The following is a 12,350-nucleotide window of genomic DNA, read 5'->3' as shown; positions in this document are numbered from 1 at the left end:
GATCCCGCGCAGTTATGCCTTTTCATGTCAGTTCAGTAGGGTTAGTTGACCCTAATGGAATATCAAACACTTCATTGTATAATCTTTACTATTGTTTGATTATTAAACAATGACACAAGGAACTAAAGTTGACCCTAATGATTTTCTCTTCTACCTTCATCCCTACTCCCACGCCGCCCTCCTCCTCTCCTCCCGTGCCGCTCACGTCATGGGTTTTGGTACACCTATATCTGATATTAAATCCATTAAATCAATGTATGCAACACAAGTTACCATGCAATGCTGTGTACATTAAAAAAATGCTATGCAAATGCTACATAGATGGAAATTGTCATGCGCAGACAAAATGCCACACATGATACATAAAAGGCACTAAAAAGTTGGCCGACAAGTTTGAATGAAGTTGATAGGCACACAAGGAGTGCCGCCGATCAGCTCGCGACCACTCCTTCTTCAAGGACAAGCTGTGCCGTAGTGCGCGCCTTGCTGGCAAGGAGGCCAAGTACTCCCCCATGCTTGCCAAGGCCGTCAAAGCCAAGGCCGCTCGCCTCTCTGCATCTGACTTCAGCACGGCCATTGGCATTGCCATCCAGGATGCTCGCCTAGACGCTGCCGATGGCCCTCCTGCCTCTGCTGAAGACCTTGCCACCATTGCGCTTCTCTGTGGCGCGGTTGATGGCCACATTGATGCCATCCTTGGCTCTGAGGCCTCTGCCTCTGGTGACGAGGATGCGCCATGATCACCGCCCCAGCCATGCCTGGCCCCTCGGCGTCGGGCCCCCATCTCAAGTTGACGACCGCCTTAGCTAGTTCTTACGCGTTATATGTATCGTTGTCCTTTTGGTTCCCGTTTCTGTTGTCGTTTGCCTCAAAACTTTCATTATGCCTCTATGTAACAGCTGCTATCGTAGAACTCATGTACTTCTCCCACTTATGTGCTGTCTGAATGTGGTGTCTGAAAAACTTTTATGAATAACGCTGCAATCTCCATTTGCTCTTAGAATGTACGTGCTTTGGGTGATGATGACAAGTGTTCCGCTGTCCTATCCGAATTACTCGCGACCAAACCCCACATTGCCCTCTTGCAAGAATCAAAACTTGAATCTTACTCCGACGCCAAACTAAGATCGTTCTTACCACACCATCTCGACCAAGTTTTTTCATTGCCCGCCGTTGGCACGGCTGGCGGCACAATCTCGGCCGTCAACACATCTTCTCTCCAAGTTATCTCTTACTCTCACCTAAACTTCTCCACCTTAATTCTAAGATCAATTGCTTGTGCTAACAACATCGCCATCACCAATATCTACACCCCCTCCACCCGAGCCCTCAAACAACCCTTCCTCGATGAGATCCTATCGATCGCATAGCCAGATGGTGCCTCGTGGTTAATTGTTGGCGACTTCAATCTCCTGCGCTTCCCCTCCGATGAAAACAACAATACCTTTCACCGGTCCGAAGCTAACGCTTTCAACCAAGCTATCGACAACCTAGCTCTTATCGTACTGCCACTCCTCGATTGGCAATTTACGTGGTCTAACAATCGATCAACGCCCACCTTAGAATGGCTTGACCATGCTTTTTTTAACCTAGCCTGGGCAGATGCCTTTCCCAACACCTCCTTATCCCCGCTCACACGTTTCACATCTGATCACGTCCTTCTCCTCATACACGTCACCACAATGATTCCGTGATCTAACTTTTTCAAATTCGAGCCTGACTGGTCCAATTTTCGTCCATGCAACGACATCGTCACAAAATGCTGCACTCCAACCCTGACCACTTCAACCAACTCAGCTGCCCTCCTCGCTGCAGCTCTCAAAAAAATCTAGGGCCAACCTCAAAACTTGGGCACGTTCTCGCATTCCCACCCATCTCTGCGAATCTTGTTGCAAGTCAGCCATTTCGGCCTTTGATCATGCTGAAGAACTCAGAGCTCTATCACGATCCGAAATCCTCACTCGCAAGATCATCAGCTCACTTCTCAAATGCACGATCCATGAGAAAATGACGTACTGGCGTTGGCGTGCCAAGGTTTCCCGGGCCATTAATGGGGGAGAAAACACGAAATTCTTCCACATGTCTGCCTCGCAACGCCTTAGGAAGAACACAATTTTTACTCTCACTCGGGACGGTCATGACTTCACATCTCACCACCAAAAAGCCAAGATCCTCCGTGATTTCTTCGTATCTCTCATTGGTACACCAGCCGATACATCCTGGTCCTTTGACCTGAATGAGATCTACCCTAACCCGGTGGATGGCCTCCATATCTTAGACGAAACCTTCTCGGAAGCAGAAATCAAAAATGCGTTCTTCCAAATGAATCCCCAGGCCAGCCCTGGCCCAGATGGGTTTGGGCCCTCTTTCTACAGAACATATTGGCCCAAAGTAAAAAGTCTCGTCCTCTCTTTTACCAATTTCATCAAGGCATGGCAGACATGGAACGCATTAACCATGCACACATCGTCCTCCTTTTAAAAAAGGATATGCCCACCTCTCCCCACGCCTTCCGACCCATCTCGCTCCAGAACTGCCCGATAAAAGTTGTCGCCAAAGTCTTAACCTCTCGTCTCAAGCCTCTCATACCTCTGTTAGTTCATGGTAATCAGTCTGGTTTTATCACCGGCAGGAATATTGCTGAAAATTATGTCTTTGCAGCCGATCTCATAAGCTCCTGCCACACTAGGAAAAGGCCTACAATGGTCTTCAAACTGGACTTTCGAAAAGCGTTTGACTCCGTCGCATGGCCTGCCCTCAATAAGATTCTCCTCGTTCGTGGCTTCTCCCAAACTTTTCATAACTGGATCCACAACATCCTTCACACAGGCAAAACTGCCATACTACTGAATGGTGTTCCAGGCAATTGGATTGAATGCAAAAACGGCCTACGGCAAGGTGATCCGATCTCTCCCTACCTCTTTCTCATTGTCGCAGACCTGCTCTAAAAGTAATCTTAAACAGCTTTGCTAATGCTACCCGGCTGACCATCAACTTCTCCAAAACCACTCTAGCCACACTACACACAGATGACACCATAGCTAACGCCATCGCCCTTGCCATGGGCTGCTCACGCGCCCCCTTCCCCCAAACTTACCTCGGCCTTCCTCTCTCCCCTACAAAGCCACCACCCAATGCCTTCGATCCTCTACTAGAACGCTTTCGCAAGCTGCTGACAGGGTGGTGAGCCAAACTGCTAGACAAAGGTGATCGTCTCGTTCTCATCTCCACGGTCCTCGACTCCATCCTCACCTACTTCATGTCGGTCTTCCGCATTCCGAAAAAGGTCATAAAAACCCTAGACTCCCTTCGTAGGGCTTTCTTCTGGGCAGGAGAGGATCCATGTTCAGGAGCTCAATGCCTTATTGCATGGAAAAACGTGTGTATTCCGAAGAAATTTGATGGTCTAGGGCTAAAAAAACCTGCATATTCAGAACAACTGCCTACTCATGAAATTTGCAGCCAAAGCTTTGACCTCGGCCTCGACCCCTTGGCTGGAATGGCTAGATCTTCAACACCCAAATGCACTAGTTTCCCCTTCACCACAAACCTCTTTCCTCTGCCGCACCATTGCTCAGCAAATCCCCACCTTGCAGACAGTCTCTTTCGTCCTAACAAACAGCGGGTCGCATACTTACTTCTGGCTTGATACCTGGTTGACCCCAACGCCTCTAGCCTCCTCCTTCCCCAACCTCTTCTCACACTCCACTATTTAGCTGGTTAAGGTGGCTAATATACTGCGCTATGGTTTAGAAGCTAACCTCTGTAACCATCTCCCCCTTCTGGCAGAGCAAGAGCTGTTTGCGTTGATGGCTATTTTGTAGGACTTCGTTCTTTCGGCAGAGGAAGACCAAAGGTTTCTACATCAAGGACTTGACTTCTCCACCAAGCATGCGTAAGGCGCCCCCATTGCAAAGCCTGAAGACGATCCCCTTGCTCCCCTCATCTGGCGATCCAAGGCTCCACGCAAGATCAAATTTTTGCTTGGCTCCTCTTTAAGGACCGTCTCAACACCAGGCCAACCTTGCTCATAAGCAGATCATCTCCACTGACATATGCCCTCGCTGTGCTATGTCACCTGAAGACTCCATGTACCTCTTCATCACCTGCCCGCTTGCCAGCCGGGTCTGGCAGCGCGGGGGTATCCTCCCCAGACGGACAACATCGCCGACCTTTGGGATGCTCCTATACCCCATCACCTCCCGCACAAGCCATGGCCACTGGTCCTCTTGTCTCTCCTATGGAAGATCTGGGCAGCGCGCAATGATATGCTGTTTAGGAATATTGATCAACGTTCTGTAATAGCCCTCGGGGCTCTATTTCTGACTTAGACGTATGGTCACATCGTCTCATGGCAACATGTGACAAGGAGGACGTCTCCTCATGGCGTTCCTACCTCTCTGCACGCTGCGTCGTGCCTATGTAATTCTGTGCTTGCTGCTTCGGTGGCTTTTGAGTAATATATTCAGGCGCAAAAAAAATACAATGTGATTTTCTTTCTCAAGCACGCAGGAGATATGTGTATCATCAAACTAAGAAGAAAATGGAACAAGAATCCATACGACATCCACTCACACATGTTACACATGCCACACTATTGTTCTCAGATTACATCTGTGCATGTTTATCATTAAAAAGAGGGCCAGAAAGGACTACGACCAAACAACTAAGCTCCAAGGGCCGGGACAGTCAAGAAAGAGAGGCCCCGTGCGCATGCAATCTCCCAAGGACGCCGCTCATTGCCGGCAGTGTTCAGCGCTCTTGCCATGCTTGGAGTCGCTTCGTCAAACACACATGCATTGCGGTGAGCCCAAAGAATCCAAGCACCTAGCACAACCATGGAACTGAATCCCTTCTTTAGCTAGTCAGGATTTTTTGCCACGCTTTGTCCCACAAATCATCAAATGACGTTTCAACTAGTTGGGGAGCAAACTGTTGCAACCCAACTTGATATAGGACAGAAGTACCAAAATTGCCTTGAAAAGGGGCAGGACACTAGTAGATGGGTGATCATTTCTTGATCCTAATCACACAACACACAAAGTTCTGGATGGGGAAGTCCACAACGCACAAGCCCGTCAATAGTCTAGCACCTGTCATGTGCCAACCATGGGAAATATTTGTATTTTTTAGGGGCTCAAATCTTCCAAATATGTTCCTGTGGTCTGGACTGAATTGCTCCCTGAGATAGATGTTCATATGCAGATTTCGTTGAATACTGTCTGGTGGCGGGTAGATGCCATATGTGCGCGTCTTCCACTTTAGGATGCAAGGAGAAATTCATGAGAAGATCCCGGAGAACAAGGTACTCAAATAGTTCCCCGATCGATGAAGCTCCTTGTGCGCCCGAAATCCAAAGGCATTCGTTAATAGCTTCGGTGACCATACGCTTTTTGACAAGTTCTTTTAGAAATGACATCATATAGGCGGGTGGCGATAATGCGTTGCCCATCGACCCATCTATCCTCTCAAAATAGTGTGTGAGTTCCATCCCCAACTTCAATGACTACAACCATTACAAAGAACGCTTCAACTTATTCTTGTACATGAATTGGAAACATGATCCATGACCGGTGTGGTTCTGTTTTTTAGACTAGAAACCCGACTCCCTGCCCCCGCGTCGCCTGACCTAGGCGACACGGGGGGCGATCTGCCACCGCCGGCCCAAAGGCCTCCTCCCTCGTCCTCTCTCCCCTGCCGCCGCCGGAGGCCACGCCCGTAGCCTGGTCAGTGATGGCGGCGGCGGGGCTCTCCCCCTCGCGTGGTGGTTGCGTCTTCCCTTGGCGGCGGCGGCACACGGAACTGCGGGGCACCGGCGGCGTGGAGCGGCGGGTTCCCGGCGGCGAGTGTGATAGCGGTGTCAGCGCAGGTGCGATACCGCGACAGAGGAGCCCCTGTGGCGGCCGCCCAGATCGCGGATCTCGTTGTACCCAGATGGGCTTCGACGGGCCGGCGGATCTGGTGAGCGTATAAAGGCGGGCATGGTGGGCCTAGCGACGCCGGCCTAGGCACCATGGTGGTGCCATGGTCGGTCAGGTGGCGGCGGCCTGGATTCTCCATCCAGTCCCCGGCAGCGATGGCGGCGGTTCGTGTACAAGTTGCTTGATGGAGGTCCTCTGTTCAGGTCCGGGTGAAAACCTGGCCAAGGCCGGCGGTGACGGCGCTGTGATGCGGTGTTTCCTTCTTGAAGGCATCATCAAGGAGAAGTTCAAGACAGCTATCTGCTACCTCCGGGGGAAACCCTAGAACAATAGATCGGATGACGGCGGTGCTCTTGTGTCGTTTCCCCCTTGAGGGTGTCGTTCTTGGAGGTGTGCACGGGCTCGAGGGACCAGTGGACCGCATCTTTGGTGGAGCGGTGCTTCATCCTACACATTGACGGCGACGGATCTCGACAGCGTGGCGAAGTGCAGATTCGGCATCCGATGTGCGAGGATGGAATCGCGCAAGAGGACGACGTTGTTTGGCGTCGTGGTGATGTCGATGGCAGAGAGACCTGGCACGGTAGATGCAACAGTACATCTCTGAAGATGGTTTGATGGCAAGTGGCTGCGGCGGCCTCATACCCGGCAGGCGTCCTGGTTGAGGAATGCGCCGGACTGGTAGGTGACCCATACCCGGCAGGCATCCTGGTTGGGACCTTAGGTCTTAGATGTTTAGGTTTGGCTGCGAGGTCTGTTTGGTATTAGGCCCAGACTATCAGCATCCCTTCATCAATTAGATAGGAGTAGCGACAGGTATTGCCCAGACGGTGGCTTTAGTCTTACTGTTGTATGACTTTGTAAGGTCTTGTGTGAATAATTAATAAAATGGCTGCATGCATCGTCCAGATGCAGAGGCCGGGAGTCCTCCTCCATTTCCAAAAAAAAGACATCGCATCTCAAGCACCCATCCTAGGCTCTCTATATATGAAATTCCCAGGCCTCCAAGCTCAAGGTCGCACAACCTTTCCCCAAGCGACAAGGCAATGACTCTTGTTCGCATATTTTCTTCCTCGCCAAAGGAACCCTCTTGTGACATTGTTTGCTTTTAAGGCACATCATGGCTAGTCGAGTGCCATCACCAAGTAGATTAGCATGACAAATTGAACTTGATCATCCCTTGATCCATCCTACTCACAAGATCAGTTTTCCACCCTGAAAGTTGGTCAGCTACCCGGTCGATGATGGGCTGAACTTGAGCCTTTGTGAGCCTCTTCAAGGATAGTGGCAACCCTAGATATCTTTATACTCCTATAAAAATCTTAGATGGTGGTGATGGTGCGTCTGCCATTTTGCATTTCAGGCCATCGGATCATCATCTAACAGATACGAAGGCAGATTGTTGCATTTTTTGCAAGATGACGTCAGCCGCTACTCTCATATTTACAGATAACTCAGCCACTCCCGTCTAACCCAACCCTCCCCCCATGGCACCCACCTCCTCCAGGCCACTGCCATCATCCCCATCGACCACGTCGAGCCACTTACAACCTCCCCCGCCACCCCTTTCCTCCAGCCACCTGATTTCCCCTCCTTCTGACCGACGGCTGCATCTAAGTGCCGCCTACAATGCCCACTAGCTCGACACCGTCCAAATGTATCGTCGTTGTCCCGATCTCGCCCACAGGAAGCCGCCTCCGCTCCGCACGAGGTGCTCGATGCCCTCCCCTCTATGTATGAGGATGGCAAGATCGCAGATTTGGTGGAGGTCACACTGATCCCGAGGTCAACTCATCCCGCCGCTGCCCCGAGCTCGTCCATAGGCCGCCACCGCCACTACACGTGAGGTGCTCGAAACCCTGACTGTCGTTGCACAACTCATGGTCTGGTGGAGGTCGCTGAAATCTCAGTGTTGACTCGTCCTGCCACTGCCCCGAGCTCACCTACAGGCTACCACTCTAATTAGTTTTTTTACATGGAACTAATTAGGAGTTACTCCTAATTATTAGGGCTAGTTTGGTTACCAGCGATCCCGGGGGGATCCCCGTCAAAATCCAGGGCTCATGGCCCACTAGGCAAACCGGCCCGTGGAAAATCAGCGCGTCGTTTGGTCGCTCGTAGCTGGGGGACTTGCTGGCCTGATCCCTTGCGTTTCCCCGGGAGAACGATCCACGACCCGCGAGGTCAGGTAGAAAATCCACGCTTCTTCTTCTCTCATGCGATCGACTTGGAGCCTAGTGACCTGGAGCGTTTCCCCCCATCCTCCAGCCACCAAATGATATACTACACACCAGGGAAATATCCACTATGGTGTAAGGGGATCTCGTCAGCCCCATAAAATCCCCCGACCGGGGTTTGCTACCCTGGTTTTTGTTACCTTGCTACCAAACTAGCCCTTAGAGTGGCCAACACAACAACGGTATGTAATTAGAGTGGCCAACACAACAACGGTATGTAACTAGATCACTTCACCATCACCGTCACCACGTCGTCGTGCTGCCGAAACTCATCCACTACTTCGCCCGTCTTGCTGGATCAAGAAGGCGAGGACGTCACCGAGCTGAACGTGTGCAGAACTCGGAGGTGTTGTACGTTCGGTACTTGATCGGTTGAAGCGCGAAGAAGTTCAACTACATCAATTGCGTTACTAAACGCTTTTGCTTATGGTCTACGAGGGTACGTAGACACACTCTCCCCTCGTTGGTATGCATCTCCATCAATAGATCATTTCGTGTGCGTATAATTTTTTTGTTTTCCTTGGAACGTTCCCCAACAGTGGCATCATGAGCCAGGTCTATGCGTAGATGATATGCACGAGTAGAACACAAATAATTTGTGGGCGGCGATGTTCATACTGCTTACCACCAACGTCTTATTTTGATTCGGCGGCATTGTGGGATGAAGTGGCCCGGACCAACCTTACATGTCCACGTACATGAGACCGGTTCCACCGACTGACACAACTAGTTTTGCGTAAAGGTGGCTGACGAGTGTCTGTTTCTCCTACTTTAGTTGAATCAAATTTGACCGCGGCTCGTCCTTGAAGAAGGTTAAAACAGCAAACTTGATAATTCACCATTGTGGTTTTCACCATAGGTAAGAACGGTTCTTGGTAGAAACCCGTAGCAGCCACGTACAACTTGCAACAACAAAGTAGAGGACGTCTAACTTATTTTTGCAAGGTATGTGATATGATATACGTTATTGTATGAGATGATCATGTTTTGTAAGTTATCGGCAACCGGCAGGAGCCTTATGGTTGTCTCTTTATTGTATGAAATGGAAACGCCATGTAATTGCTTCACTTTATCTCTACGCGTTACCAATAGTTAGCAAGACGACCACGACGCAACAATGGAGATCAAGGTGTCGAGCCGGTGACGATGGAGATCATGACGATGCTTTGGAGATGGAGATCAAAAGCATGAGATGATGATGGCCATATCATGTCACATATTTTTTTTATTGCATGCGATGTTTATCTTTTATGCATCTTATTTTGCTTAGAACAACGGTAACATTATAAGATGATCCCTTCACTAAATTTCAAGATATAAGTGTTCTCCCCGAGTATGCACCGTTGCGAAAGTTCATCGTTTCGAGACATCACGTGATGATCGGGTGTGATAGACTCTACGTTCACATACAGGGTGTAAGACAGTTTTGCACATGAAGAATACTTGGGTTAAACTTGACGAGCCTAGCATGTACAGACATGGTCTCGGAACACTGGAGACCGAAAGGTCGAACGTGAGTCATATAGTAGATATGACCAACATAGAGATGTTCACCATTGATGACTACCCCAACTCACGTGATGATCGGACATGGGTTAGCTGATATGGATCATGTATCACTTAGACAACCTGAGGGATGTTGATTTAAGTGGGAGTTCATTAGTAATTTGATTAATTGAACTTAATTTATCATGAACTTAGTCCTGATAGTATTTGCAAATCTATGTTGTAGATCAATAGCTCACGATGTAGTTCCCCTATTTTTGACATGTTCCTAGAGAAAACTAAGTTGAAAGATGATGGTAGCAATGGTGCGTATTGGATCCGCGATCTGAGGGTTATCCTCATTGCTGCACAGAAGAATTATGTTCTTGATGCACCGCTAGGTGACAGACCTGTTGCATGAGCTGATGTAGACGTTATGAATGTTTGGCAAGCTCGGTATGATAATTACTTAATAGTTTAGTGCACCATGCTTTACGGCTTAGAACCGGGACTTCAAAAATGTTTTGAACGCCACAGAGCATATGAGATGTTCCAAGAGCTGAAATTGGTATTTCAGACTCATGCCCGTGTCGAGAGGTATGAGACCTCTGACAAGTACTTTGCCTACAAGATGGAGGAGAATAGCTCAGCCAGTGATCATGTGCTCAGAATGTCTGGGTACTACAATCGCTTGAATCAAGTGGGAGTTAATCTTCCAGATAAGATAGTGATTGACAGAGTTCTCTAGCCAGTATCACCAAGCTACTAGAACTTTGTGATAAACTATAATATGCAAGGGATGACGAAAACGATTCCCGAGTTCTTCGCGATGCTGAAATCGGCGAAGGTAGAAATCAAGAAAGAGCACCAAGTGTTGATGGTTAACAAGACCACTAGTTTCAAGAAAAGGGCAAAGGGAAAGAAAGGGAACTTCAAGAAGAATGGCAAGCAAGTTGCCACTCCCGTGAAGAAGCCCAAAGCTGGACCTAAGCCTAAAACTGAGTGCTTTCTACTGCAAAGGGAAAGGTCACTAGAAGCGGAACTGCCCCAAACATTTGGCGGATAAGAAGGATGGCAAAGTGAACAAAGGTATATTTGATATACAGGTTATTGATGTGTACCTTACTAGTGTTTTTAGTAACCCCTGGTTATTTGATACCGGTTCAGTTTCTAAGATTAGTAACTCGAAACAGGAGTCACCGAATAAATAGAGACTAGTTAAGGGCGAGGTGACGATGGTGTTGGAATTTATTCCAAGGTTGATACGATCACCATCGCACACCCACTCTACCTTCGGGATTAGTGTTGAACCTAAATAAATGTTATTTGGTGTTTGCGTCGAGCATGAATATGATTGGATCATGTTTATTGCAATACGATTATTCATTTAAAGTTAGAGAATAATTGTTATTCTGTTTACATGAATAAAACCTTATATGGTCATACATCCAATGTGAATGGTTTATTGAATCTCGATCATAGTGATGCACATATTCATAATATTGATGTCAAAAGATGCAAAGTTGATAATGATAGTGCAACATACTTGTGGCACTGCCGTTTAGGTCATATTGGTGTAAAGCGCATGAAGAAACTCCATGCAGATAGACTTTTGGAATCAGTTGATTCTTGCGAACCATGCCTCATGGGCAAGATGACTAAAACTCCGTTCTCCAGAACAAAGGAGCGAGCTAATGACTTACTGAAAATAATACATACTGATGTATGCAGGCCGATGAGTGTTGAAGCACGCGACGAGTATCATTATTTTCTCACCTTCATAGATGATTTGAGTAGATATGGGTATATCTACTTGATAAAACACAAGTCTGAAACATTTGAAAAGTTAAAAGAATTTCAGAGTGAAGTGGAGAATCATCGTAACAAGAAAATAAAGTTTCTACAATATGACCGCGAAGGCGAATATTTGAATTACGAGTTTGGCCTTCATTTAAAACAACGTGGAATTGTTTCACAACTCACGCCACCTGGAACACCACAGCATAATGGTGTGTCCGAACATCGTAACCGCACTTTATTATATATGGTGCGTTCTATGATGTCTCTTACTGATTTACCACTATAGTTTTGGGGTTATGCATTAGAGATAGCCGCATTCACGTTAGATAGGGCACCGTCTAAATCCGTTGAGAAGACACCGTATGAAGTATGGTTTGGCAAGAAACATAAGCTGTCGTTTCTTAAAGTTTGGGGATGTGATGCTTATGTAAAAAGGCTACAGCCTGATAAGCTCGAACCTAAATCGAAGAAGTGTGTCTTCATAGGATACCCTAAAGAAACAATTGGGTACACCTTCTACCACAGATCCGAAGGCAAGATTTTTGTTGCCAAGAACGGGTCCTTTCTTGAGGAGTTTCTCTCGAAAGAAGTGAGTGGGAGGAAAGTAGAACTTGATGAGGTAATTGTACCTTCTCTCAAATTGGAAAGTAGCACATCACAGAAAACTGTTCCCGTGATGCCTACACCAACTAGAGAGGAAGCAAATGATAAAGATCATGAAACTTCAGATCAAGTTACTACTGAACCTCGTAGGTCGACCAGAGCACGATCCACACTAGAGAGGTACGATAATCCTGTCCTGGAAGTCATGTTATTAGACCGTGGCGAACCTACAAACTATGAAGAAGCTATGATGAGCCCAGATTCCGACAGATTGCTTGAGGCCATGAAATCTGAGATAGGATCC

Source organism: Triticum aestivum, chromosome 2D (genome assembly GCF_018294505.1).
Source record: "Triticum aestivum cultivar Chinese Spring chromosome 2D, IWGSC CS RefSeq v2.1, whole genome shotgun sequence".
In the NCBI taxonomy this organism is placed as follows: Eukaryota; Viridiplantae; Streptophyta; class Magnoliopsida; order Poales; family Poaceae; genus Triticum; species Triticum aestivum.
This window is presented reverse-complemented; position numbering follows the sequence as displayed.